This window comes from Macaca thibetana, chromosome 6 (genome assembly GCF_024542745.1).
Source record: "Macaca thibetana thibetana isolate TM-01 chromosome 6, ASM2454274v1, whole genome shotgun sequence".
Lineage (NCBI taxonomy): Eukaryota > Metazoa > Chordata > Mammalia > Primates > Cercopithecidae > Macaca > Macaca thibetana.
The window spans coordinates 118,504,999-118,532,316 of record NC_065583.1 but is presented as its reverse complement, the minus strand read 5'-3'; the positions used below and the strand labels follow the sequence as shown (position 1 = coordinate 118,532,316).

The following is a 27,318-nucleotide window of genomic DNA, read 5'->3' as shown; positions in this document are numbered from 1 at the left end:
TTGTGTGTTTGTGATAGTCTATACTCTCGAACTGTAAGGCAAAGCACTTAACACGTTAAACACTATGAGTATATGTAAAATTAGTTTGAATTAGTGGCCTGTCAAAGCTATCCTTTGAAAAACAAAACAAAAAACCTACAAAACCATCTCTACTTTCTCCTTTTCCTCTTGGAAGTTGGAACAGTTCACATTTCAAAACCTTGCTTGATTTCTTTAAAAACCTTGAAAATACTTACATCAAGTGCCACATACTGTTATAAAGGCTTTACATGTATTAATTTATTTAAAACTTCCAACAACCCTGTGAGATAGATAAACTAAGGCACAGATATTAAGTAATTTGGCTTTGGTCACACAACTAATAAATGGCGGGGCTAGTATTTGCACACACAGTGGCTCAAAAATATCTATACTCTTAACTACTTTGCTGTGTAGTGACTGAGAGCTTTGAGTTTTCTTGCGTCAGAATTGTGGCTTTGGGCATTTTGCTGCAAGGAAACCTTAAAATGGAGATCCATTCTGTTTGCATCTACTGTTTGAAGTGGGAACAGTTATGAAATTGGACAATTTGATAAAATTGTGGAATTTTGAACTTAGTTCATTAGTCATCAGAAGGACTTTGCCTTTAACGTGGTTTTCGAATATTCTAGATCAGTGTTTCTTTATTCCTTGTAACTTAGATCTGTAAATGCATTTTGGTGTACTGGGACACATACTTGCAAACTCCTTTGGGGAGAAGAAATGAGAGAAGAGATGAAAACTGCTGAAAGTTACCACGTGTCAGTGGAATCTTGGTTTGTTCTTTCACCTTTGAGGGCACTCTGTGGGGCTTCCTCTCACCTAGTTGGGGCTTATCTTTTTAGGAAGGTGCTCCCTCACCAGAGGCTTGTTTTCATGGTACCACATTTGTATCCTGAAGTACAAGTATACTGTACTTTTCTTGAAGCGTTAAGAATCCTGTAGCTTGGCTGGGCGTGGTGGCTCACACCTATAATCCCAGCACTTTGGGAGGCCGAGGCAGGCGGATCACAAGGTCAGGAGTTCGAGACCAGCCTGGCCAACATAGTGAAACCCTGTCTGTATTAAAAATACAAAAAATTAACTGGGCATGGTGATGGGCGCCTGTAATCCTGGCTATTTGGGAGGCTGAGGCGGGAGAATTGCTTGAACCTGGGAGGTGGAGGTTGCAGCCAGCCGAGATAGCGCCATTGCACACCAGCCCAGGCGACAGTGTGAGACTCAGTCTCAAAAAAAAAAAAAAAAAAAAGAATCCTGCAGCTTGACGGAAAAGCTGGGAAAGCGAGAAAGTCTTCAGTGATTCAAAGTCTAAATGCATTTGGAAATTATCACGTGAACTAAAAAATCTTGAATCTCAGAATACAGTTTTGACAGATTTATTATCTGTTCAATGTCTGTTTGCTCTATCTTTGTGTTGGTCTTCCGGTGCAACTGTCAGTGTTGTCAGTAGAGGTTACAGCAGGCCACAGATGTATCTTGATGAGGACATGCTGGGCAGAGAATAATTTCTTAGCCACGTGCTATATATGCATGAGCCTTGATGTACAAAAGAGCACATGTAGTTTTTGATCTGGGAATGAAAAAAGTAGGTTCTCTGACCAATCTAGGGAATTTCTGTAATGAGAACGTGTCATTAATGACATTTCCTGAGGGCATCTGCAGCATGAGACAGAATAGAATTTTTCTTTCTTTTTTCCATTTGCTCTAGAGTCCCTTTCTTCATCTTCATTCCATATCTCCTTTCCTTTTCTCTGTCAGCCTGCCTGCTTATCTGCCTGGCAGCCAGTCTGCCTGTCTACGTATGCATCCCACCCTCACAAAAGTATTCATGAGCAGCTAGTCTGCTGTAATGACATTGTGACATTTCAGAGTAATCTACTATACTTGTTTTTAAAAATTCATGTTTTTCTGTGCTATTTATTTTGACTAAGAAGGTTGCTGTAATTAACTCATACTTTTTAATACTCTTTTTTTTTTTTTAGACGGAGTCTCGCTCTGTCACCCAGGCTGGAGTGCGGTGGCCAGATCTCAGCTCACTGCAAGCTCCGCCTCCCGGGTTCACGCCATTCTCCTGCCTCAGCCTCCCGAGTAGCTGGGACTACAGGCGCCCACCACCTCGCCCGGCTAGTTTTTTGTATTTTTTAGTTGAGACGGGGTTTCACCGTGTTAGCCAGGATGGTCTCGATCTCCTGACCTCGTGATCCGCCCGTCTCGGCCTCCCAAAGTGCTGGGATTACAGGCTTGAGCCACCGCGCCCGGCCGCTTAATACTCTTATGCCTTTTATAAAGAATAAAATTACTAGAATTCAGAAATAATGTAACTAGCATTGTACTCAAGTCATAAGTTTTTAAGATTAGATACCTTCAGATACCTTATTCCCCCAATATTAAATTTGAATCTATGGCAGAAATATTTTTGGTGTTTTCCAAAATATTTTAAAAGTGAAAATATAAGTTCTTATTTGCTTGCACTGTCTCTTCCCCGCTCCTCCTTGAATTTACCCCTTGCTCTGGAGAACCCACAAAAGAGAAAACTTTTGTGAATGAGCATTGTCAGAATGCTATCTCAAAAATGTTATTTTTTTTTCTAGTGGAAAATAACGTTTAAGACCCCACAAACTGCAAAAACCGTTCCTGGCATTAAGCTCCTTCGTCCTTTGCAATTCAGTCTTTCTTGAGTGGTCCCATGAATGCTGTCTTCTCCTGCATGGTCTGGAAACAGTCATGGCCAAACTTGGAGGTGGTGTCAATGAACTTAAGGTCAGTCTTCTCCAGAGCCCGCCGTTCAGTCGGCACTGGCAAGGACTTGCGAAGGGTGAGTGAGCACTCGCTTCTTGGTGTCCACCACACAGTCTTTCAGCATGACAAAGTCATTGGCCACTTCACCATAGTGGACAAAGATACCCAGAGGGTGGCTTGTCAGACAGGTCATTGTCAGTGGAGGCATTGTTCTTGATCAGTTTGCTGTCCTTGATAAAGGATCCCTGGCTGATCTTATAGATCTTGTTGATCTCAGTGCAGTGACGGTAGCCTTTCTGCCAAACGCATGCCAAAGGGAAGGCCACAGGGGCAGGATACAGGCCCCAATATAGGCCAGCTTGCACAGGCCTCGGTGGGTCTTGCGGGGCAGCTTCTTGGTGTGCCAATGACTGGTGACCCCTTTGTAGCCTTTGCCCTTGGTCATCCTGATGACGTCAATCATCTCGTCCTGCCCAAACACTTGGTTCACAGGTACCTGCTACTCGAGCCTCTTGCAGGCCCAGTCCAGCTTCTTGGCCATGGTGCCTCTTTTCACCTGGATCTCCATCAGGTGGGCCTTCTTCTGGCACAGAGGAAGCAGGCACATCTGGGTGTAGGCAATGCCGCGGATGACTTGGCGGTACTTCTTCATGCTGCCGAAGTCCTTCTCCAGGTGCTTCTTGCCATCCTCATCCTGACATTTCTTGCAGTACTTGGTAAAGGCCTTCTCAGATTTATGCCAGTTTTTATAGAAATGCCTCTTGGACGCATCACTGATGTGCTCAGCCAAGACGATCTTGAAGGTCTGGAGGCCTGGAGGGGTTTGCACGTAGCCCACAATGCCCATAACCACCATGGGTGGTGTCTCCACAATGGTCACAGCCTCTACCACCTCCTTCTTGTTCACCTTGGATCCTGGCCTGTCGACTTCCTGCACGATGTTGGTCATGCCAGCCTTGAATCCCAGGAAGGCTGTGAGGTGCACCAGCTTGGAAGGGTCATCCTTAGGAAAGCTCTTCACCTTCCCATGATGCTTGCTGCTATGCTTCTGAGTCAGGAAGCTGAGGGACCCATGTCTGGGAGCAGAGAACTTCCTGTGAGACATCACGCCATCAAATCCCGCCGGTAGAGCAAAGAATGGTATTTTCAAAACTTTTTGAGCCAGGGATCCTCTTTGCCATCCAGTGGGCTTTTACAGTTCTACCTTCATTTTGCATATATTTTCCTTCAAGACTGTATTTCCCTCATAGACTGGCATGCATTCGTGTTTTGACATTGAAAATTTGATGAAGTACTTCTTCCAGATAGAACTAAGAAACTGTGAAATTGATAGGGTGACTGGAGTGTTATGTGAGATATCTTTATGTATAGATACTCTAACTTTCAATGTTGTGTTTTCTAGTAGTGTTGATGAATTTGCAGTGATGAGTCTATAGCTTTCTGCTGATTTCTCTAGTATTGGAGAAAGATGGAAAGCAACACATGGTAGTTGCATCCAAACTGGCTACAGACATTCATCTATATACCTTTTTCTTCCGTATCTTTTATCCTGTAAAGTGGCATTCGTGATGAATATGCCTGTTCTGGAGTATGTCTTTAAAAAATTTTTTTAAATGATTATGTGAAAGTCTATCTTTCTGTAGGGAATTCAGGCAACATAGAAAATTGTGAAGGAGCAAAAATCACGGTTAACAGTTTGGTGAGACAGGAGTTGTCACTCTTAACAGTTTCATAATATGCGTGCATGTGCGCCCACATGCACATACCAAAACATACACACGTGTCATTCTCATGATACAATGTGAGTGAAATTGCATAACTTCACATTCTGTTTACCAGCATTTATATATGTGTGTGTGTGTGTGTGTGTGTGTGTATATATATATATATATATATATATAGAGAGAGAGAGAGAGAGAGAGAGAGAGATGGAGTTTCACTGTTGTTGCCCAGGCCGGAGTGCAGTGGCGTGATCCCAGCTCACCGCAGCCTCTACCTCCTGGGTTCAAGTGATTCTCCTGCCTCAGCCTCTCAAGTAGCCAGGATTACAGGCATACGTCACCACCCCCAGCTAATTTTGTATTTTTAGTAGATACAGGGTTTCTCCATGTTGGTCAAGCTGGTTTCAAACTCCCAACCTCAGGTGATCCGCCCACCTCGGCCTCCCAGAGTGCTGGGATTACAGGTGTGAGCCACCAAGCCATTGCACCCAGCCCATCAGCCTTTATTTTTTAACTCAATACTTTGGCTATTTTCCCATGTTAATGAATATGATCTAAAAATGGCCATGTTGTGTTCATATATATATATATATAATCTGTTTCTCAATACCTTTAGTATTTAGTTTTTCACTAGTACGAACAGTTCTACACTAAACATATTGGTGTATTCATCTTGCCCACTTACACTCTGAGGGCAAATTTCTAGAAGTAGAATTCCTTATAAAATTTTATTTTGCATATAGTTATGCTTTATAGGAATATATTGAGAAATGTTTAATTTTTTATAGTCAGCACTCCTAGAAAGCTGATAATTTGTGCCTTTAAAAACCTACTTTTAGGCCAGGCATGGTGGCGCATGTCTGTAATGCCAGCTACTCAGGAGGCTGAGGCAGGAGAATCACTTGAACTGGGGGGGCAGAGGTTGCAGTGAGCCAAGATCACGCCATGGCACTCCAACCTGGGTGACAGAGCAAAACTCCATCTCAAAAAAAAAAAAAAAAAAAAAGTACTTTTAGATGTAATGTACTGTGCATCCAGTAGGGCAGAAATCATTCAGATCGCTAGACCGACTGAGGGTTCTTGGGTCTGGTTTTTTGTAACTTTTTTTGTCCTCTTTACCTCTCTTCTAAATATGCTGCTTTTAATCTACAGGGGACTTGGAAACTATATAACCAACCTTATTATGTGATGTATAAAGTAGAAGCAAGCAACCCCTGAGTCAAAGTATGTGGAGTGTGCTAGTGGTAGGGGTGGGATAGGAACATTGTTGGCTGGTTGAATTTTGCATAGGTAAGGACTTTATTTTAGTTTGGGGAATATTTATATTGATGCTCTGTTGGATCAAATTATTTCTATTACAGAGCAGCCATTTACTGATGAATGTAGGAGACAAAGTCATATAAATTGAGATAAAAGACACGCTCTTATGATTAAAAGAAAATTCCCATCCTTTAGGTTGCACTGGTACTCCCAAGAAGTACTGGTGTAGTGTCTGCCTCCTCACTCTTTCCTTGTGTGGCACATCCCACTTGGAGTGCTCCTTTTTGGGAGAGTGTGCCCTTATCTCTGGACGTGTGCCCTGGGATGTCAGGCAGTGTCTTCTCCAGGGCTGGGAGTGAAGACTCAGCCAAGTCCTGACTGCTTACAGCCTGGCACCCCCAGCATGGGAAGAATTATCTGGCCTGCTAAGCAATATTAATTCTTCTTCCAGTATTGACTGTTTGATTTATACCAGCACTGGGTGAGCCCTGGGAATTCAGAGCTGACTCAGACCTTTTTCTCATCTTCTTGGGGCTCACTGGGTAGAAAGTAAGATGACTTCAAAGCATGTAACTTGATTGACAGCACATTAAGTACCCCCTGAATGGTGTGTATGGTATATATGAGGGGGAAATTATCAATTCTTCCTGGGGATCTGTGAAGTTGTCCACAAGAGAAAGGGACACTTAGATTCAGTAATGGCAAATGAAAGGAATTAACAAGGCAAATACTGTTAGGAGGGCTTACAGGTGGTTGGCCAGAGGAGGGGGTATGGAAAGGCATTCTAGGCAGCAAGTAAAGCTTGTGCAAAAATGTAGGAGTGTGAAACAGTTATCCCCTTTTTCCAATTCAGATTCTGCACAGCTGCTACAGTGGGTACTAAGTGTTAGAGGAGGGTGGTGCAGGCGAGGAGATGGTAGAAGCAGGTCAGACCATAGTGGACCTTGTGTGCCATGGTGAGGAGTTGAACTTGATCCTGTGGGGACAGAAGACTGCCATCATGAGGCTTTAATTAGCTTTGATTTATGGGCACAGTCATGATGAACAAATGATAGCCCATTGTGTTCATTTTGGGGAGTTATAAAATCACTTTTATAAGTTAGGGGATGTGTTAAGCATTAGTACCAGAGGGGGTACATTTATAATGCAACTCATCTTCCCTTCGGTGCTCTCATGGCCTGGAAGGTGAGCAGAAAGAATCCTTTAATAAAGGAGGCACAATTTCAGTCAGATTGTGTAATTTCTCAGTGCTAAGATGACTTCTCTAGGTGGTCCAACCAGGTGAAGGTATAAAGGTGTGTTGGTGGGGGGCACTGGGTGTGTCCTTGCCCAGTCTTGCCTGACAGCCCAAGACAGGACAGACAGCAGGCTATGTAAAGAGTAAGAGCAGTCTTTGTGCAGTGCAAAAAAAGGCCATTTGCTATGCATTGATTTTTTTCCCCCCATTCATACCTGTACACAGATACGGATCTATCAGGGTGTCATTTTTGAATACTGAGTTAAGCAATATCAGAGTTAAGATAAAAATCAATGGTTTAATTGATTAAATGAGCACCGGGCTACACACAGGATGATAGCTCAGTAACTTGAGTTTTTAAAAACATGAGTTTAAAACAAAATGGATTTCAAAAATTGAAAAACACTTGGTTAAAAATCTCTATGTCTTTTGATATATCAGGAAAGATTAATATTTATAATTTCTAATTTATAAATTAAGACATTCTGTTCACTTGACATTTTAAGCAAAGTTTTATAAGTAAGCCACAATAGGCCATGAACTACATTAGTTATCTGATATTAAAGTGTTCTCAGAGAATTTATTTTCCTACAAAATTATTCAGATGGAGTAAAGAAAATTGCTTTACTCAGTCAGGGTTGGGGTGTAGTGGGCCGTTGACTTTGAATACTTTATTAAGCTCTACATTTTTTTTTAAATGGGAGGTATTGGTTTAAGGCATTCTAAATCGTTTATTAGATCAGTATATTGCTTAGAAACTAAAAGATCTGGAGAGTTTGTGCTTCTGTACGAGTCTACAGATAAACCGAGATTGGAAAGTACAATCTGGTGTTTGGAGGCAGGCATGATCTTGGGCGGGGTGAACCAGAAGGCTGGGTTTGGCTTCTACTTACACCACCACTGCTAGCTGTGGGCTTTGAATCTATTACTTATCTTTATCACCTTCATCTTCCTCATTTGTAAAATTATCCCAACAACACGTAACCTTCCTGACCGTGCATATTTATTTTGAGAATTGAATGTTTTTTGGCCAGGTGCGGTGGCTCACGCCTGTAATCCCAGCACTTTGGGAGGCTGAGGCGGGTGGATCACAAGGTCAAGAGATTGAGACTATCCTGGCCAACATAGTGAAACCCCGTCTCTTCTAAAAATACAAAAATTAGCTGGGTGTGGTGGCGCACACCTGTCGTCCCAGCTACTCGGGAGGCTGAGGCAGGAGAATTACTTGGATCAGGAGGTGGAGGTTGCAGTGAGCCGAGATCACGCCACTGCACTCCAGCCTGGCAACAGAGCGAGACTCCGTCTGGAAAAAAAAAAAAAAAGAGAATTGAATGTTTTCATTCAAACGTGAATAAAACATTGTATTTAACTTGGAAATTCTGAACAAAGTAAGATGGCAGTGTTGGTGGCAGATTCTTTTTTCAATGGCATAGTGTTATATTCTAGCTTCATTCATGTTGGCCTGGTTTAAATAGTTTACCAAGGTTGGCAGGTTATCTACACTTAAAAATTAATTAAACATTTTAAAATTAAGTTTTTGGTTAAAATTTTTACCTGTTGCTAAATAAAAAATATATAGAAAACACAGATTTTTTTGGGAGAAGGGGGAGTTAAATAAATTATCTTTCTAATGTCTTCCAAATATTCCTTATTAAATTGTTTAAGTGGACATAGTTATTCTCTTAGGAGTATTATAAACATAATAACGATAAATTTGTTTGCCCTTACAGAGTTTAAAATGATTGTTATCAATTTATAGGTTAGGTAGGGAACTGCCTCTCAGAGAGGGTAATGACTTACCAATGATTGTCCCAATATTCAATACTCAGCAGAAAGAAAAGACGTGGAACTAGAACTCAGTTCTGTTGCCATATTGTCAGTATTTGCCAGAATTTGTTTGTTGTACAAAATAACCAGGTTTTTCACTTTTGGACATTGGTTTAGACTCAATCTAAAAACCATTAAATTAGTTCAGGCTGTACCTTCCTATCCCCCAAAAACATTATCCCAGTTATGTGTAATACTGTATATACATCTAAAATATCTTATAAAAATGTTTTTATGTAATCAAAATGAATTTTCTTAAATTGAAATACATTGGATTTACCACTGACAAATTTGATTTTAATCAGATTCACCTTGAGTGTTATATTAGGGAGTCAGTGAAGTGCCCCCAGAGGGTGGCAATCATGACTATAAATCCTCATTTGGGAGAAAAATGGCAGTTTGTTTTTGTTGGTCTGCATGTGCTGTGAATCATCAGCCCTGCAGTGGGGTCCTCCAGGGACTGTGGCATGCACAGCCCATCAGTGACAGCCAAGCTGTTTTGAGTGACTACTACTACTTTTTTTTTTAAGAGGCAGGTTACTTTGTTTTAAAAACATGAACCTTTAAAAGAATTCCAAAAGTAGTACACACATTGAAAAATATAATGAAACATACTGACGGAAAATGTTAAATGACTCCTAAAATTTTAGCATAGAAGTTATCTCCACCTAAAGTTTGATTTAAATCTTTTGTTCTGAATGACTTCTGAAGGGGATGGAGTCCTTGTTGCCTGTTTAGCTCACTGACTCCAAATGTAGAGAATGGGCTCTATGGTCCAAATCTACTTAATCCACATTGAGAAGGAACAGAAAAGGAGTTTGGTCTCAGTGCCTAACACAGAAAGAAATGAAATTTACCTATTAATGTAACTATTAAGAGACTTCCCACTTTACCTTCAAAACAAAAGGAATATCATTTTCATGCCTATGAAATGAAGACTTTGTCTTCCCTGCTGCCCTGTAAGCCTCTCGTTGCAAAACAGGATCTCAACAGTATTTCAGAGAATGGGACTTCTTGCCATCTGATACCTGTGAAACTCTTAAGTGATCTTGGGCCTTCTCACTTGCTGTGGTTCCAGTTGTTGCGTGCGTGGAGCCTTACAGCAGGGGTCCCCAACCTCCGGGGCCATGGAACCCTATGGGTCCCTGGCGTGTTAGGAACTGGGCCACACAGCAGGAGGTGAGTGGCAGGCAATTGAGCATTACCGCCTGAGCTCCGCCTCCTGTCAGATCAGCAGATATTCTGATTCTCATAGGAGGGTGAACCCTATTGTGCAAGGGATCTAGGTTGCACACTCCTTATGGGAATCTAATACCTGATAATCTGAGGTGGAACAGTTTCATCCTGAAACCATCCCCCTACCCCTAGTTCATGGAAAATTGTCTTTCATGAACCAGTCCCTGGTGCCAAAAAGGTGGGGGACTGCTGCCTTTGTAGCATCAGCTCTCCTTGAGCAACTAGCCAGGCAATGTTGTATAGTACTTAAGATTTGGGGGCCTTAAGTTCTGCATTTGAATCCTGGTTCCAGCACTTAGTAACTCTTGACCCTGGGCAAATAACTTAATCTCTTGGAACCTCGTTTTTCCTCATCTGTAAAATTCGGTAAAAATATTTATCAACATGCTTATAAAGTGCATAGCACAGTATTGTGGTACCTGATTAGCCCCAGCAGAGGTTCATTACAATTTTGATTTTTGGGATTAAAGTAAACATTGTATAATTTCAGTTCTGAGAATAAATTTCTTTGAGTTATGAAGCAAACTGAATTCGTGTACTGGTGTCATTAGGATGCTTTTTAATGAGAGATGGAAGGATGACCTTGAGCTTATGGCGAAGTGGTAGTGTGGGGGCTGAAGGAGAATGAGTTGTGTATAGTTGTTTGTTTATTTATTTATTTATTTAATTTATTTATTTTGGGGACAGTGTCTCGCTCTGTCACCCAGGCTGGAGTGCAGTGTGTGATCTCGGCTCACTGCAACCTCCGCCTCCTGTGTTCAAGCGATTCTCCTGCCTCAGCCTCCCAAGTAGCTTGGACTACAGACGCATGCCACCACGCCAGGCTAATTCTTGTATTTTTTTAGTATAGATGGAGTTTCATCATGTTGGACAGGCTGGTCTCAAACTTCTGACCTCAGGTAATTCGCCTGCCTCAGCCTCCCAAAAGGTTGGGATTACAGGTGTGAGCCATTGCGCCTGGGTGTGTATGTTTTTGTTTGTTTGTTTGTTTTTTAAAGATAATGTCTACTATTTGAAAAATGTATTTTATTTGAAAACACTGAGTTTGTCTAATTATGGATTAAATCCTAATATGTGACTTCGTTGAGAAAATTACTAACATTGGCATTCCAGTTTATCTCACATACTGAAATCTCCTTTTTATTTACCAGAACAGATTCCATCTCTGTCTTTTGACTGAGGTGAAAACATAAGACCTTTTTTTTGCCTTTTCCAGAATCTGTCAACACTTACTGAGTTGGACAGAAGGTTTAAGCACAGTGAGGCTTCATCTTCGTGTTCCTGAGGGACCAGAATCCTCTGGTTACAAAACCCTAAGAGCTAAATTCTTAGTGGGGACACATGTACAGTATCAGTGTACATTCAGGGTTGGTGTTTCTTGGGCTAGCTGAGTAACTATGAACATTACAAAAAGAAATGAAAAACAACCAAAATCTCTTATCCTAAACACTGTAATTGGTTTCTCCAATTTCTACTTCCTACGTCTGAATGAACTTGTAAGAAGAAAATGCTTCCTCTGTAGGTGGCCTGGTCAGGTTGGCCTGATACCTGGAGTGAAAAGAATGGAACAAAGTAAAGAGCACAAATCTGGGACCCTGGAAAACTGCCCTCTAGTCCTGGTTTTGCTGTTTAATGATTGTTATAACTAAACAAGGCAGTTTGCAGATCTGGCTTTAGTTTTTCTACCTGTACACTCGGGGGTGTAGATGATCTCCAGAATTACAGAATCACAGGGTTGGAAGTAGCTTTGTGCAGCCCTCCTAAAGAGCATGGACATGATCTTTGAAGCAGCCTTGACAGGTCGCCATTCCATCTCCATTTGTCTGTGTTCAGCCTTTGCTTGGCTTCTCCTCTAGAGATGGGGAACTGTTGGTTTTCAAGGTAGTTTGGAGCCACTTAGTATTAGGTAGCTTTTCATAGTGTATGCATTCCTTGCCCTCCTGTAGTCCTAATTTTATGTTTTTCATCTTTTATGTGACAAATCTTTAGATATTGAACAAGAATTATGTCAGTTCTCTTTCCAGTTATGCTGCAAAAGCTCTGTCTGCCCTCCCTCCCTCTTTGATGTGATTTCAGACCCTTCACAATTATGCTAGCTTTCCTGAAATGTTCCAGTTTTTCATTGCCACTTTAAAAATGTGATTCTCAGAAAAGCATATAATACTTGCGATAGAATGTGAGCAGCACAGGGCATGCTAAGAAGGTTTAAAAACTGTAATTTCATGAGTACAGCCCAAGTTGATATTTTGTTGTTATTGGTGTCTTTTATAGACAGCATCTGTCTGTGACATCCTTGATGTTTTATTTCACATGGATTGATTGCTCATAAGCAAGGCCTCATGTTATAGATGGGCAGCTTATTTCTTTGGCCCTTGGCAGTACTTTATATTTTTTCTTCCTTTTGTGAGTTATTTTATATCTGCTCCTTGTTCTGCCTGCTGAATTGTTCTGAACCTTTCATCTGCTCTGGGAATTAGTGATCCTGTCAGGCTGTTGTCTCCTTATTATCCTCACTGATCATACATTTGAGTCCATCCCAAGTGATTGATGAAAACATTGACCAGGGCAAAGTCAAATAGAGGCTCTTGTGGTAAACTGCTGGGGTCTTTCCACTGTCTACATTTGACTGGTGGGGAACCCTGACAGTGTTTCCAGGCTCCTATTGACATATGTTGTTATTATTGGTTAGATGTAATTTAGATGTAATTTGTCTTGCTCTGAAGTCTTGAACTCAGTCTGTTTTCTCATTAATTTATCGTCTTCTATTTTGAAAATTCTGTATTTGTTTTTATGTTTATACACATTTGGATTTAGTGGCGTTAGCTATTTCCCCCCCGACGATTATTATGTTCTAGTTAGTTTTTGCTTTAGTGGTCTTCATTAATACTGCCACCAACCCCACCCATCTTTTCTTTTTTTTTTTTTTTTTTTTACGTTCACAATCTCCCCATGATTTCCTGCCCTGGAGTGCCTAGTACTGAGTGGTAAAAGGGGGTTGGGGTGGTCTTACTGGTGGAGTAACAGAAGGAAGAAATTTCTTAAATTAAGAAGGTTTCCAGTCTTTCTTCCAGAGGTACCGCTACAAATACATGCCAAGGTTTTTCAAAAGACTGTAACTTTAGACATTTTAAAATATTCTGTTGGAGATAAAGTTTAAAAAGCAATTAATAAAGAGAAACATACTGAAGTGTTACTCCAGATATCCTGATGGATATTGTATGTTGAAAAATTACATTTTAGAAAATAAAGGGTATATAGTTACCCTTTATTATGAGGTTTCATAAAATATCTCATAATTATGAGGTATATGAAATAGGTTAAAAAAATTTGAATGACATTTACCTGACAAATGGCTAGTAAAAAGCATACTGTATAAGAATGTAATGGGATAATGGTGCATCAGAAATACTACATAAATTATCTATCTAAAGAGAGGTGTCAGGGTTTTACATGGAGATAGTTTATAGGGTAGGCCACATCTGTATTATTGTGTTTTGCAACTTGTTCTTTGTAATATACTCAGTTGCATCAAACTATATGACCTTTTCTTAATTTGATGTACTACAAAAGAAACTTTAGCATAAATGTTTTCAAAATAATACCACTGCCCAAATGTCACATTAAGCCAAGCATTATATGAATCAGCAAGACCAGTCTCCTCTTCCTGCTGTCATTTCTTTTGTCCTTCCCCTTTTTTTCCTCCCGCCAAGTACTTGCATATTTGTGTGCTTATGTTAGCAGCATCCACGCTGATACCTGTTCGCTTTTTTTTCACCCTAGCTCCAGGGGTAAAAGGAGAGACTAAAAAAAAAAAAAATTCTGCAAGTCTTAAATATGGGACAAAATTCAAGGAATTATTTCTTATCTTGTCACCTTTAAAATGTCATTAATGGAACATGTACATCCTGAGTTTGTGGTAACAGTTAGTAGATATTTCTGTGTTTGGGATGGATGCCCTTTAGTGTAAAGTATCAAGCAGCAAATAGAGCACACACTCTGTAGAATTAAAGAACCTTAGAAAAGATGACTATAAAAATTTTAAGTACATTTAGGGGAAGGAATGATTCAATGGAGAGAATGAATTTGAAGATATATCCATAAATGCTTGAAGTTCTAATGTGGCTTTTAGTTACAATAGATCTTTTAAAACTACAATGGAATTTTGCCGTTATGTCACTCATTATAGTTGGAATTCTACTTTAACTAGATTGTCTTCTGATTTATATGAAACCTTAATTGCTTGAAGTATAGACTTAAGTTAAAACTTTTGTAGCATGGATTCCAGAGATTCTAGTTGTTTTTTTTTCCCCCAGGAAGAAAAACAGGAAGTACTATGTCCAGAAACTAATGAAATGAAGGTGTTTTTAATGACGAATTTTCTTCAGACAATAAGATACTGTATGGTTTCTAGATTACAGTGCTTTAGGGCTAAATGTGGAAACTGGAACTCCAATATAAGGTTTTGCACTTTAAAGGTTAAGTATCCAGTTGTATCCAATAAAAACTTAGGAAATTTAAAGTTGTTATTCCCACAATAATAATTACTTTGTCCCTATGGGAATATTTAGAATTTGCATTGTTGGGCATAATGTCTTATTTATATTTCACTGTATTTATAGTTGAACCTTATATCTAAATGAATGAGAGAAATTAACTCATTTTTGTATATAATTTAATTGTGTAGCATTCACTAATTGCTAATGATTTGCACACATGAACAAATCAAACAAAAATCTCTGCTCTTATGTTGTGCACTTAGGTAATATGGGGGTAAATGCATATATCTAACTCTGGATCTCATGGTAAAATTAAGAGAGTAATTGTGCATTGCACCAGGAATAATGTGCTATTCACAAATGGATGTCACTTGCCAAGTTTACACATCTGATTTAGAATAAACAAAGATTTCAGACTTAATTGAGGATGCATGTCTTTGATACCTTACTTGAGGTAACTCTAGTCCTTTAAGACTATCTTCAAACCATCAGCAGGATTTATTTTAAAAATCCTCCAATTGAGGCAGCCATTTAAAATTGAGTAATTATTCCCTGGGGTCCAGTTCTTTATTATCGAAAGTATAGAGTTTTTAGGGTTTAGAACTCTCTTGGGCTCTTAAAGCCATGTTATTTAGAAAAATTAAAATGTAAAAAATGGCCTAAGATTTCTAAACCATGTGACCTGTGGTCAGTCCTGTTTCTCTTGCTATAGAGCAGGGAACCATTGTAAACAGGAAAATTCTAATCCATATGCAGCTAGCAACTTCAGCCTTTCACAGACTAACAACTAAGACCACTAGGAGCCCTATAGCTCCTTTATTTCTCGCATGGGTGCCTCATCACATGGAGGCCAGGGAAGAAGGAGCCTGGGAAAAGGAACACTTTGTCTTCAGATTTAGAAAGCACACTTGGAAAAGAAAAGAGAATCTTTTGAATAAAATCAGAAGGGAATACACGTCTGTAAACAAGATTCTGGAATCGTACAAAATAATTTATGCTTAGACTCTTTGCGTGTGAGTTGAAAACTTTTTTGGCCAGTGTAGATTTTTGTCATAAGAGGAAGCAGTTTTTAATGCACAGCTCTTAGTTTTCAATCTTGGGAGCTGCTTGATAATTAAGTGATGTTTTTGACAGTGAGGAAATTAAATTATGTGGGAATTCAGTCCCTGAAGTATATTTTTGAGTAGCCTTCCTTGGATAGTTTAACTGTAGTCTTGTCTGGCCAGAGATGAATTAGGTGATTTCTTGAGGTCTCTTCAGTAGCCATCCTGGGAGGTTTAGAAAAGGATTTTTTTTTTTTTTTTTTTTGAGGTGGAGTTTCGCTCTGCCGCCCAGGCTGGAGTGCAGTGGCGCTATCTTGGCTCACTGCAAGCTCCGCCTCCCGGGTTCACGCCATTCTCCTGCCTCAGCCTCCCGCATAGCTGGGACTACGGGTGCCTGCCACCACGCCCGGCTAATTTTTGTATTTTTAGTAGAGATGGGGTTTCACTGTATTAGCCAGGATTTTAAAAAAGTATTTTTTATACCACAGGAAAACTTTCCTTCCTGTTTCCTCACTTACTAGTTGCATTCTTAAAATGATTGCATTTTTTCCCCTTGTTCCCAATGGTTAAATTTCATTTACTTCTGATCTTTAGGGGAAAGAATGGCATAAATTGAGGCAGGTGAAAAATTTCAAAGGGCTGCCATCACCCTCTTGAAGTTCACATTGTCTCCAGCTCCTCTAAGCCTTGGCTACCACCTCTCAAGGCAAACTCCCATCCCTGTTTTGTTGTCTTTGGTTAGGATTTGTTGGTAGGCAGTGGACCTTATGGTAGAGGAGGGAAGATGAACTTTAAAGAGAAAAGTTCTATAGCCACTATTGCTATAGCTTTTGCTCTTGCTGTTCTTTTCTGCCAGTAGCTGCCTCTTTGTTTGCTGGGAGAGAAGTAGGAGAGAGAAGGTAAGTCCAAGAGAGGAGAGGGATCTCACCGCCTCCTTTAGACTCCTTGTTCCTTTCATGGCTCTGCCCCATCTTCTCATTTTCCAAACATCCCAATCACCTAGGGAGGGAGGGTTGTTTTTTTCTCTTTTGGTTTTTGGTTGTTTTTATAAAATACAATTCTTGGGCCCCATGTTTAGCTATTATACTTAAGGAAGTCTGGGGCTTGAGTCCTGAGAATCTGTGTATTTCTTGAGTTATGCAGGTAATTTTGATGCCCAGTTAGATTTGAGAACTGTAGGATATGTTTCCCACTCTAACCTTTGGAAGTCAGGGTCCTAAGTTATAGGAGTCAATACCAGTAGCAGAAATGATTGGGCTTACAGTATGACAAATAGGGCCATAAATACCAAGGGTTCCTGAACCAACAGCCAGAGCTTCTAGGAGTGCGAGACCAGTTGAACTTAACTGTAATTATCCTGTTGTGGGGGTTAGTTGCTATAATAGCTATATTTAAGGTGTATTAACTTTTGTCTTCTTTTATATTCCTTTTAATTTGTTGATGGAAAGCTGTGTTTGTACATATGGTGGGTATACTGGTAACCTCCAACCCCCAAAGATGGGATTAATACAAAATATATAGTTTGTTCACATAAGTGGGATGTCTTAACTAGATTTTTAAAATAAATAGGATCTACATTTTTCTTCTTTGTAGTGGCCTGTCTAGTGGAGTATAGTTTCTTTCATCTTTGTATTAGTGAGAATTTAAATATATTTTGATGGCATTTCTCTTTTACATTCTTCACCACAACCATCATTATCATCATGGAGAGGCTAATAGACTTTATGAGGGGCTAACTCCTCAGAGGAGGAAGAAATTATGGAGGTGGCATTTGAGCTGAGCCTTTAAAAGATGAGAGAAGATCTGCATTAGAGACTGGTATTTTCTGTTCTTGGGAGGATATTCCAGATACAGGAAAACTTGAGCAAAGACAACAGGCATGTTTGAAAAACAGCAGGCTTTGTTTCCATGAGGCCAAAGTGTAGGCTCTGTAAAACACAAGAGTAGAAGAGTAGATTAGGGACAGAGTGTCAAGAGTTTGAAAGTCATTTCTGTTTGGACTTTATTCTCAGTGTCATAGTTTCTATATAGAAAGGGGCTCAGAGTTTAAAAGAGTAACTCCATAAAAATAATTGTAGCACCACATATTATTTGAAAGATTAAAGTCTTTTATTTGAATTATATTTCAGAACCTTAAAAATATGTATGTGCATGTATACGTATCACACAAAGAAAATACCTTTGAAGACTTTCTCTTTATATATATAGTCTGTGGTCCTGTGAGGTCTGGGGCTTGAGACTACTGTGAAATAAATGATAACCTTGTCATTCAGTAGACAGCCTGAGCTATATTAGGGTCTTCTGCATCTCAGGGTTGGAGGCTTCTCCGTGCTTTAGCAGAATTTCTCTTCCCTCCAGTCTTGGCCTCCCTCGTTAACACACAGGAACTTTAAACTTTATGTCTGCAGGTCTGTGTCATTTTGCTATCTCTTTAGGGAACCACCTGCCTAACCTTATGAGGTGCTGTTCAAAACTGGTTCTGCTCTTTTCAGCAACTGATCATTATTGCATATCACTGTCTTTTAACATCTACTAAAGCTGAAAATATTTGTATACTTAATATATTAATAGTATATTACTTGTTTATCAGTATGATGGTTTACATAAATGTAAAGCCCATAATTTTTTTTTTTTTTTTTGAGACAGAGTCTCTTACTCTCGCCCAGGCTGGAGTACAGTGGCACAATCTCAGCTTACTGAACCTCTGCCTCCTGGGTTCAAGCGATTCTTCTGCCTCAGCCTCCCGAATAGCTGGGACTACAGGTGCACGCCACCATACCCAGTTAATTTTTGTATTTTTAAATAGAGACGGGGTTTCACAATATTGGCCAGGATGGTCTTGATCTGTTGACCTCGTGATCTGCCCGCCTTGGCTTCCCAAAGTGCTGGGATTACAGGCATGAGCCACTGGCGCCCAGCCAAAGCCTAGAAATTTTATAGGGACTTGGTGTAGTAATTCCTAACAGATATTGAAAGAAAGGTAAAAATTAGTTGAAAGGACTAGATCATCCTCATTTCTCACTCATTTTTCCTTAAAGAATGTATTAAAAGGCAAAGTTGTCTACAGTCTGTATCAAAATTTTGCTTTAACAATGTTTTCAACATTTTACATCTTTCTGGTAATTATATGAAGTCTATGAAGACTAAAAATCTCTGTCGTAATTGGTCAGAAGTAATACTTCTTCTTCTTCTTTGTTTTTTTTTTTTTTTTTTGAGACAGTTTCACTCTGTCGCCCAGGCTGGAGTGCAGTGGCATGATCTCGGCTCACTGCAATCTCTGCCTCCCGGATTCATGCCATTCTCCTGCCTCAGCCTTCCGAGTAGCTGGGACTACAGGTGCCCACCGCCACGCCCGGCTAATTTTTTGTATTTTTAGTAGAGACGGGATTTCATCGTGTGTCAGCCAGGAGGATGGTCTTGATCTCCTGAGCTCATAATCCGCCCACCTTGGCCTCCCAAAGTGCTGGAATTACAGGTGTGAGCCACTGCGCCCAGCCCCGGAAGTAATATTTCTGAGTGGATATTTGTTTTCAAAAAGCCTAAGTCTTTAAAGGTGGCATATGATACTATTATTTATCTCAGAAATTATTTATTTATTTATTTATTTATTTATTTATTTATTTTGAGACAGAGTCTCACTCTGTCACCCAGGCTGGAGTGCAGTGACGTGATCTCGGCTCACTGCAGCCTCTGCCTCCCGGGTTCAAGCAATTCTCCTGCCTCAGCCTCCTGAGTAGCTGGGATTACAGGCGCCCGCCACCATGCCTGCCTAATTTTTATATTTTTAGTAGAGACGGCTTTTGCCATATTGGCCAGGCTGGTCTCGAACTCTTGACCTCAGGTGATCTACCCACCTCAGCCTCCCAAAGTGCTGGGATTACACGTGTGAGCCACTGTGCCCGGGCTCTCAGAAATCTTAAAAAGGATTTAGTTTCATTTAAAAATAACAAGCACAGTTCCACAAATCTGAAATTTATTTATTGAAATTGGATCGTGTTGTCCATGGAAAACATCTTACTTTATACCAGATTTTAAAATTATCACTGATATAAGCGCAGCATAAAATTCCCCTGGCTCCATTTTTACATAAGAGAAATTATTGAATAGGATAAAGGTAGCATCTCAAATTAGTGAGAAAAGATAGGTTATTCAATTAGTGTTGGAACTAGTGGATATATATCTAGGAAAAAAAGTACAGACTCTAAATATTGAAAGGTAAAACTGAAAACATACAAATATTTGAAGAAATCACTGGAAAATTATTCTACAAACTGCATGGGGAATGACAGTCTAATAACAATAACCAAGAGCCATGAAAGAATAGATTGGTAACAATTCAGCTATATAAAAATCCCTACATTTCTCTGTGGCAGAAACCATGAAACAGATGAATTTACCAAACTGGAAAAAATTTTCACAAATCATGTCACAAAGAGCTAATTTTCTTAAAATATTTTTAAAAGACCTTTCAAAGTGTCATCATACACAAAATGCTGCTTTTCTAAAAACATAAGCTCCTACAAAGCAGTAAGAAAATGATGAACAAATAGAAAAATGGGCAAAAGTGATGATTTAACAGTTCACAGAGAAATACAAATGGCTCCTAAAATATATAAAAAGATGCTCAACTTCATTCACAATATGAGAAATGTAAATTAAGACTACACTAAGATACAATTTTTCACAGATCTGTTTTCTAAAAATAAGCTTGAGAGAGAGCCTCTTATCTGAATTCTGGGACAGCCTGATTTGCATGAGGGAAATAGGCATCCTCCTGCACTGCTGATGGGAGGGTAAAAGGTACAGTCCCAGTGGAGGGCAGTTTGCTGGTACCTTTCAGAATTACAAATGCATGTGTTTGTTTTGATGTAACAATTTCCCATCTAGGAATTTATTCTAGAGAGACAGTCATACAAGATTTTCACACCAGCATTATTTGTAATAGCAAAAAGATGGGAAATTACCTAAATGCTCATATATAGGGGACTGCTAAATTGCGGAATTCCATGCAATTCTAAAAAAAGAATAAGGAAGCAAAGTAGAGAACAGCATGTATATGTACCATTTACAAAAGGAGAAAATAGAATGTATGTGTATTTCCTTATGTATCACTAAATACTTCTGGGTGAATACAAGAGAAGTAACAGCTTATCATGGGATGAGAACAGGGCAACTGAGGGACAAGTTTGGAGGGAGATTTTGTCACTGTGTACCCTTTTGTTTTGGACCAGTTGAAGCTATTGTCTCTTGAAAATAATTTCAAGAAGATAAATTATGAAGGAGGGGTCTAAAAAAGCTTTAAAATACGTTGTTTTAATTTCTTTGCTTGAAAATTAACATTGCTTTAAGGAGGAAACAGTAAGCAGTTTAGGGGGAGCATATGTGTTTAATTAAATTGCCTCTTCAGCAGTATTAAAAATCAGTCAGTTGTAAATTGGTGAGGAATATATTAAAACCTTATTGGAGACGCAGTTCTGAAGTTTGCTTTGAAGTTCGACCAGGAAAAGAAGGGGTTAAAGGTGTGATGCAGGTAAAGGAAGGGTTAAGGGCATTATGCAAGCTGTTAAATAAAAAGGAAGTGCATTACAAAATGCTGAGCTCAGGAGTCTGGCTGCTAGCCAAGCCTTTGCTTTCCTCACTACAGCTGAGGGCTTTCGAAGCTTCCCACCAGTGGGTTTGTCTGAACTGTTTAGGAATGCGGCCGCGGTCGCCAGCTGACGTCAGCGCCGCCGGTTCAGCCGCGGGCCAGAGTAAGGGACTGACAGCGCGAGGGGCGGGGTTGGGAGTCAGGATGGGGCGAGGCCTGCGTGTGACTGATGGCGCGGGGGTGGGGCGGCGTGTGTGTGACTGAGCAGGCAGAGACGGGGTGGCACACGATTTGCATTTCGTTGATGACTTATAAATTATGATTATAGATTTTCTTTGTAATGAGGGGAAATGTTTTTTTCATTTTTCCATTTTTGAAATCCAGGGCTCTGTATTGCTTCACTTTAGGTATTAAGTATAAGCACAAAATTAAATGTAACATATACCAAATTGTCCAACTTCAAGGGCCATTTTGTTTTTGTTTTTGTTTCTGAGAGGGAGGGGGTCACTGTAAAAACTTTGGTGATTCTTACCAGTGGAGGGGCTAGGGAAGTGATTTTTGCTGTTTAAGGAGGTTCTCAATTTTTTTTACCTACAGTCCATTTTCATTTCAGAATCGGTTCCAGAGAGAAATTGTAAAAGTTTTCAAGCGCGATTTTGTAAAACAAAAGATAAAAAAAGGAGAAAAAATATGTGGAAAACTGCCAAGATTGGTTATAACTCTATTAAGACCACCTTTGTGCATGATCGTTTTGGGTTATTACTGCTGATTTTCAGCCTTTAAAGAAAAATGTGGGTTCTTGGTAGCAACTTACAAGGATGGTGTTTAGAGCTGTAGTTCCCCCTTCGTCACCATACCCTGTTTTCATGATGGTTAATTTTACTTTTAAAAACATTTGTATTTCTTGACTGTTCATTGATTAGATCATTTTGCTTAGTCATATGTAAGAGTTTTGTTAGTCTTTGGGTTCTTAGTTATACAACTCAGAGTCAGGAATGCAAATTTATTAGCTTTTTGTGGACGGGGAAATGTGGGGTGGTGAGAGCTGTGGGTGGTAAGCATGGGGTGCAATACCAGTTCATGGACAAGGATCTAAAAGGAACCATTAAGCTCCATGGAAAACTTTGTTACTTGATCAGGGCCAGTAAAGGAAGACTATTTTGAGTAGCTACTGAAGTTATATGATAGTTAATTTAATTGATTTAAGTAACTCTTTCAGAGACCCCAGATTTGTAAAAGTGGTAGTGTTGTGAGTTTTGATAAAGGAAGTTTTAGCCTTTCACGAGAGGAAGACTTGGGCTTATTTGTCCTTCATGTTGAGAAGCTTCCGTATGATCTTCATCATGTTGAGAAGCTTCCGTATGATCTTCATGGTCTCCTTAGGCACAATCACTGTGATTTCACCTATGTATAGCAGCGCAGCTAAGGTGAAGTCAGCATATAGACCAGGAAGATACAACACTACGAAAACTCAGGACCACCATTGGCAAAAGGCAACAATGTATAGCCCTAAATTACCCAGAAACTCTAGTGCTCAGCCCTACATTGACAATTGCACGGAATTTAAGTGTTCTGAGATTGTGAATAGTATCATAATAATTGATGTATTTCCTTTTTTTTTTTTTCAGACGGAGTCTCACTCTGTTGCCAGGCTGGAGTGCAGTGGCGGATCTCAGCTCACTGCAACCTCCAATTCCCTGGTTCAGGCAATTCTCCTGCCTCAACCTCCCAAGTAGCTGGGATTACAGGCACGTGCCACCACGCCTGGCTAATTTTTGTATTTTTAGTAGACAGGGGGTTTCACCGTGTTGGCCAGGATGGTCTCGATCTCCTGACCTAATGATCTGCCCACCTTGTCCTCCAAAAGTGTTGGGATTACAGGCGTGAGCCACGGCGCCTGGCAATGTATTTCCTTTTTAAACCGTCTGACTAGATTTTAAAGACTTGTGTGTTTTTCACTTAGACACCTTTTGTTGATAGTACACTTCATGCAGAATAATTTTAAGAGTATAGAGTTGTAAACTACTGTTACATTGAACTCAAATATTAAGGTCATTTCATTTAACACATAGAATAGCAAATATGGAATATTTGGTAGATTGAACATTGAATTAAGAATGAGGTATGAATTATGCTTAGTTTGCTTAGTCACCAGTTATACGACTTTGTCCACTTTTAATCTCATCGTGTCTTAGTTTCTACAGGGGAAAATGCTTTTTATTCTCCTATAATAGGACTCAAGGCAAAAAAACGCTTTTATCAAGACATAAGAATATTCTGGTTAATAATACACTATGGTTTGGCATGCTTGGAAAGGGCAGCAGAAGAAATGACAACCTGGTGTGGATGCTGACTGGTCTCTCCATCTCTCTGCTTGTCTGAAGCACTTCAGCATTGTTACAAAAAAAGTCCCTGGGAGGTCCTGTGCTCTAGGAGTGGAGCCTTGAGTGCTTTGAGTGTGTGTTTGGAACAAGGTTTCCTTTCTTTGTTTTTGCTAAATTAGTTATCAGTTCTTCTAAAATACAGTCCTCTCAAAATACGGAGTGAATATTTGTGTCTTGTTGGATGAGTCTGTATTTGGACTTAAGTATGACTTAATTAATTGTTTTTTAAACTTTATTTAATGACAACTAAGGTGAACACATTTTGAGTTATAAAGGATGGGAATACAGTAAAAATTGCTGCCCTGCAGTCTTGATATTAGTGAAGAAACAACCCTCTAATTGGAAGCTTTTGCACAAAGCTAGAGTGTAGTTTTGCTTCCTGAATACTCTAAAATGTTTCAGGAAATTTCAACCTTGTCTTTAATAAGAACACTTTAAAATTACTTTTGTCTAGTTAACGCATGTTTTCAAAGATACTGTCTTCAATGTGTTAATCCACTCAGGCTGCTATAACAAAAATACCTTTCACCGGTGGCTTATAAACCACGGAAATTTATTTGTCCCAGTTCTGGAGGCTAAGAAGTCCAAGATCAAGGTGCCATCAGATTGGGTGTCTGATGAGGCCCCCTTACCTGGTTCCTGGATGGCATCTTCTTGCTGTGTCTTCACGTGGTAGAAGGAAAGGATGAAAGATCTCTCTTGGGCTCTTTTTAAGTACACTAATCCCATTCATGAGGGCTTTACATCTGTGACCTAATTAACCTCCTAAAGGTGGCACATCACCTTGGAGGTGAGGATTTCAACATATGAATTGAGGTTGGAGATAAGTATGCAGACCATAGAATGCATTTTCATTTTCATTCATACATTGAGATTTTAGGAAATTAATCAAAGACATTATAGCTGTGAATACTGATCAAATAACCAATGTAACCACAGTAAATTGATTTAATTTCAGCCCCCAAGAAATGAAAAATTGATCTTTGTTATATGAGTCTTATAAGTTTACCCCTAGTAAATCTACAGTGTCTATCGGATGGTTTGAAATTTTGGACAAATCACGTGATACCTTATTGCTACCGATGAATCACAGGGTATTGAGATCTCATGATAAAAAGAGAAAAACCTCACTGGAGAAAGTTGAACTGCTTTTTATGCAGGAATAGAACTTCTGGGTTGGTCAGAATTGCAACTACCATACTTCAGATCTGGCATCTTGTTTGCTGGGAAATGGGGTCAGGAGGGAAGCAGCATCCTTAGTTTGATCCCCTGAAGACCAATAGCTCAGGTGTGGTGTGATTTTAGTATGTTTCAGGGCTTGAATTTAGAATCTTCCCTGTCTATTTCCTTGCATATCAGGAAATAGTGATGTGGAGGCATTTATTGTTTATGTTATTTGGGGCAGCTGGCAGCACATTTGTATCTTAGGTTCTGTTTAGTGTTTTAACTATTTGCATATTCCTTTTATGGGCTGCTTCTTGGCTTGCGTTGAGATGGAATTGAAGAAAGCAAGTTCATCTGTGAAAACAGATTGTCAAAACCAGAAAAGAGGCACATTGTGCTCAGTTTTCAAAACTCTTCTGTTAATCTCTGTATTGGTTCCTAAGAGCCCTGCTGAAGAATCTATGTTTTCTTAGGAGTGTCCATCTTGAATATTAATTTAAAATGGTTTATTGTGAATTTCGTCTCATTGAGCCTGGTTTTTTGTATTGTTTTCCATTTTACTATTGAAGGTGTTTGTCATTAAAATTTATTTTCTGTTCCCATTCCTTCATTCATTCATTCCTTTTGAATACCTACTGTGTGCCAGACTTAAAGTCAGTTGCTGGGTACATATTGCTGAGCAAAAATAAACTTGCAGTACAATGGAAATAAGAGATGTTAAAGCGTGTGTGAAGGAAGCTCCTGAGGGTAGGAGTGGGATGGGGGTGGGGCAACTCGATGTATTCAAAGAACTGAAAGGAAGGAACGCAGTGTGAGTTGTAGAGCAGGGGAAGAGAGTGATACCAGATGGGGTAGGAGAAATGGACAGGGCAAAGATCATCCTGTGAGGTAATTCTAGTACATTAAAAAGAATTGACTTGAGTGTAGTGGGAAGCCATCCTCAGGCTGCTATTTGGAGATTATGTTGTTGGGGGCAAGAGTGGAAGCAAGGTGTTCAGTGAAGAGGGTAGTTCAGTATTAGCTTGGACTAGGGTGGGGCAGTGATGGAGAGAAGTGGACATATCAACAGGATTTAGTGATGGCATTGGATGGGATGGGGGAAGAAAAGAAGAAAGAATCCAAGGTGATTTTGAAGTTTCTATTTTGAGGATCGGGGTGGTGACTGTTTATTGGAGCTGGGAATGGTGGGGAAAAGAACAGTTTTGGGATGTGACAAATCAAGGGTTTAGTTTTGGACCTGATTCTGAGCTATGCAGTAGAGAGGTCAGGTAAATAGCGTGGCTGAAATCTTTTTTTCTTTGCCCTGTAGAATTAGGGCAAAGAAAAAAAGATTTTTCCTGTGCCAACTATAAAATTAGTTATGTTTTTTAAATTTGAAAATACAGGATTTTAGCTCAGACTGAATTACGTTATGGGAGGAGACTTCTGTCTCTGTGGAAGGGGAAATATTTTGTAATAGTTATAAACCCAACAAACATATCCCCAAACTGAGGCAGTCAGCACGAGAGAACTCTGCTGTGCTTATTAAATATGGTTGAGTGGTAAACTGAGTAAGATTATTTATGTTTCAAAGGGGTCAGCATTCAATACTGCTGTTGATTAATTGATTTTTAAGTATTTCTTTCCTTACTTTTTAGGTTATTTTTCCTTAAGAGATTTTAGGTGAGTTACAACAAAGAACATTGAACACTGTGTGCCTTGCACCATCTAATCCCTTTCTCTGTGTTATTTTATCTAAACCCTAAATTGTCAGAAGAAGGCTGTGAAATAGATGGCATTTGAATCCTCTCTTTGTAGATGAGGAAACTGGATTGCAGGGAGGTTAGTACTTGTTCGAGGAGACACAGCTAGCAAATGCCAGTCCCAGGTTTGACTGGCACCAAAGCTGATGCTCCTCGTCACTGTTCCCTGCGGCTGCAACCCAGAACTAATAGTTTTGTTTCTGCAGTCTTTTCGGGAATGTGGTGGAGTTCAGGTAGGCTTTTGCTTGTTAGTTTATGATCAGAAATGTATGAAGTAGAGCCTAGAAAGTAATTTAGAGATGCTTCATGTATCAATAAGGGAGTGTCATTTTGATGTATGACATAGGAATATTCAGAATAAAAACCCTTGGGCTGGGCACCGTGACTCATGCCTGTAATCCCAGCACTTTGGGAGGCCGAGATGAGCCTGAGGTCAGGAGATCGAGACCATCCTGGCCAACATGGTGAAACCCTGTCTCTACTAAAATACAAAAATTAGCCGGGCGTGGTGGTGCGTGCCTGTAGTCCCAGCTACTCAGGAGGCTGAGGCAGGAGAATTGCTTGAACCAGGGAGTCACAGGTTGCAGTGAGCTGAGATCGCGCCACTGCACTCCAGCCTGGGCGACAGAGTGAGACTCTGTTTCAAAACAAACAAACAAACAAACAAAAACAAAAAAAACCTTACTGATTCCTATGCAAGAATGTGTGTGTGTGTTGGGATGTTGGCTATATAAAGGTTCTGAGCCCCATTTCTCTACAGTTCACAAAGGACAAGTTGAAAAATAGCATAACCAGTCAACTACACGCCTCTTAGTATCTGCTACTGGATGAGCTCAAGTTAGTTAACGTATATGCTGCATTCTA

The 27,318-nt window shown here is 39.8% G+C and overlaps 1 protein-coding gene and 1 pseudogene across 1 annotated transcript in view; one reads left to right on the top strand and one right to left on the bottom strand.

Moving 5' to 3' along the window:
* The window catches only part of ZSWIM6 (zinc finger SWIM-type containing 6), a 215,275-nt gene that overhangs the window by 56,377 nt on the left and 131,580 nt on the right, over nt 1-27,318 (top strand).
* LOC126956653 (60S ribosomal protein L3-like) lies at nt 2,659-3,862 on the bottom strand (annotated as a pseudogene).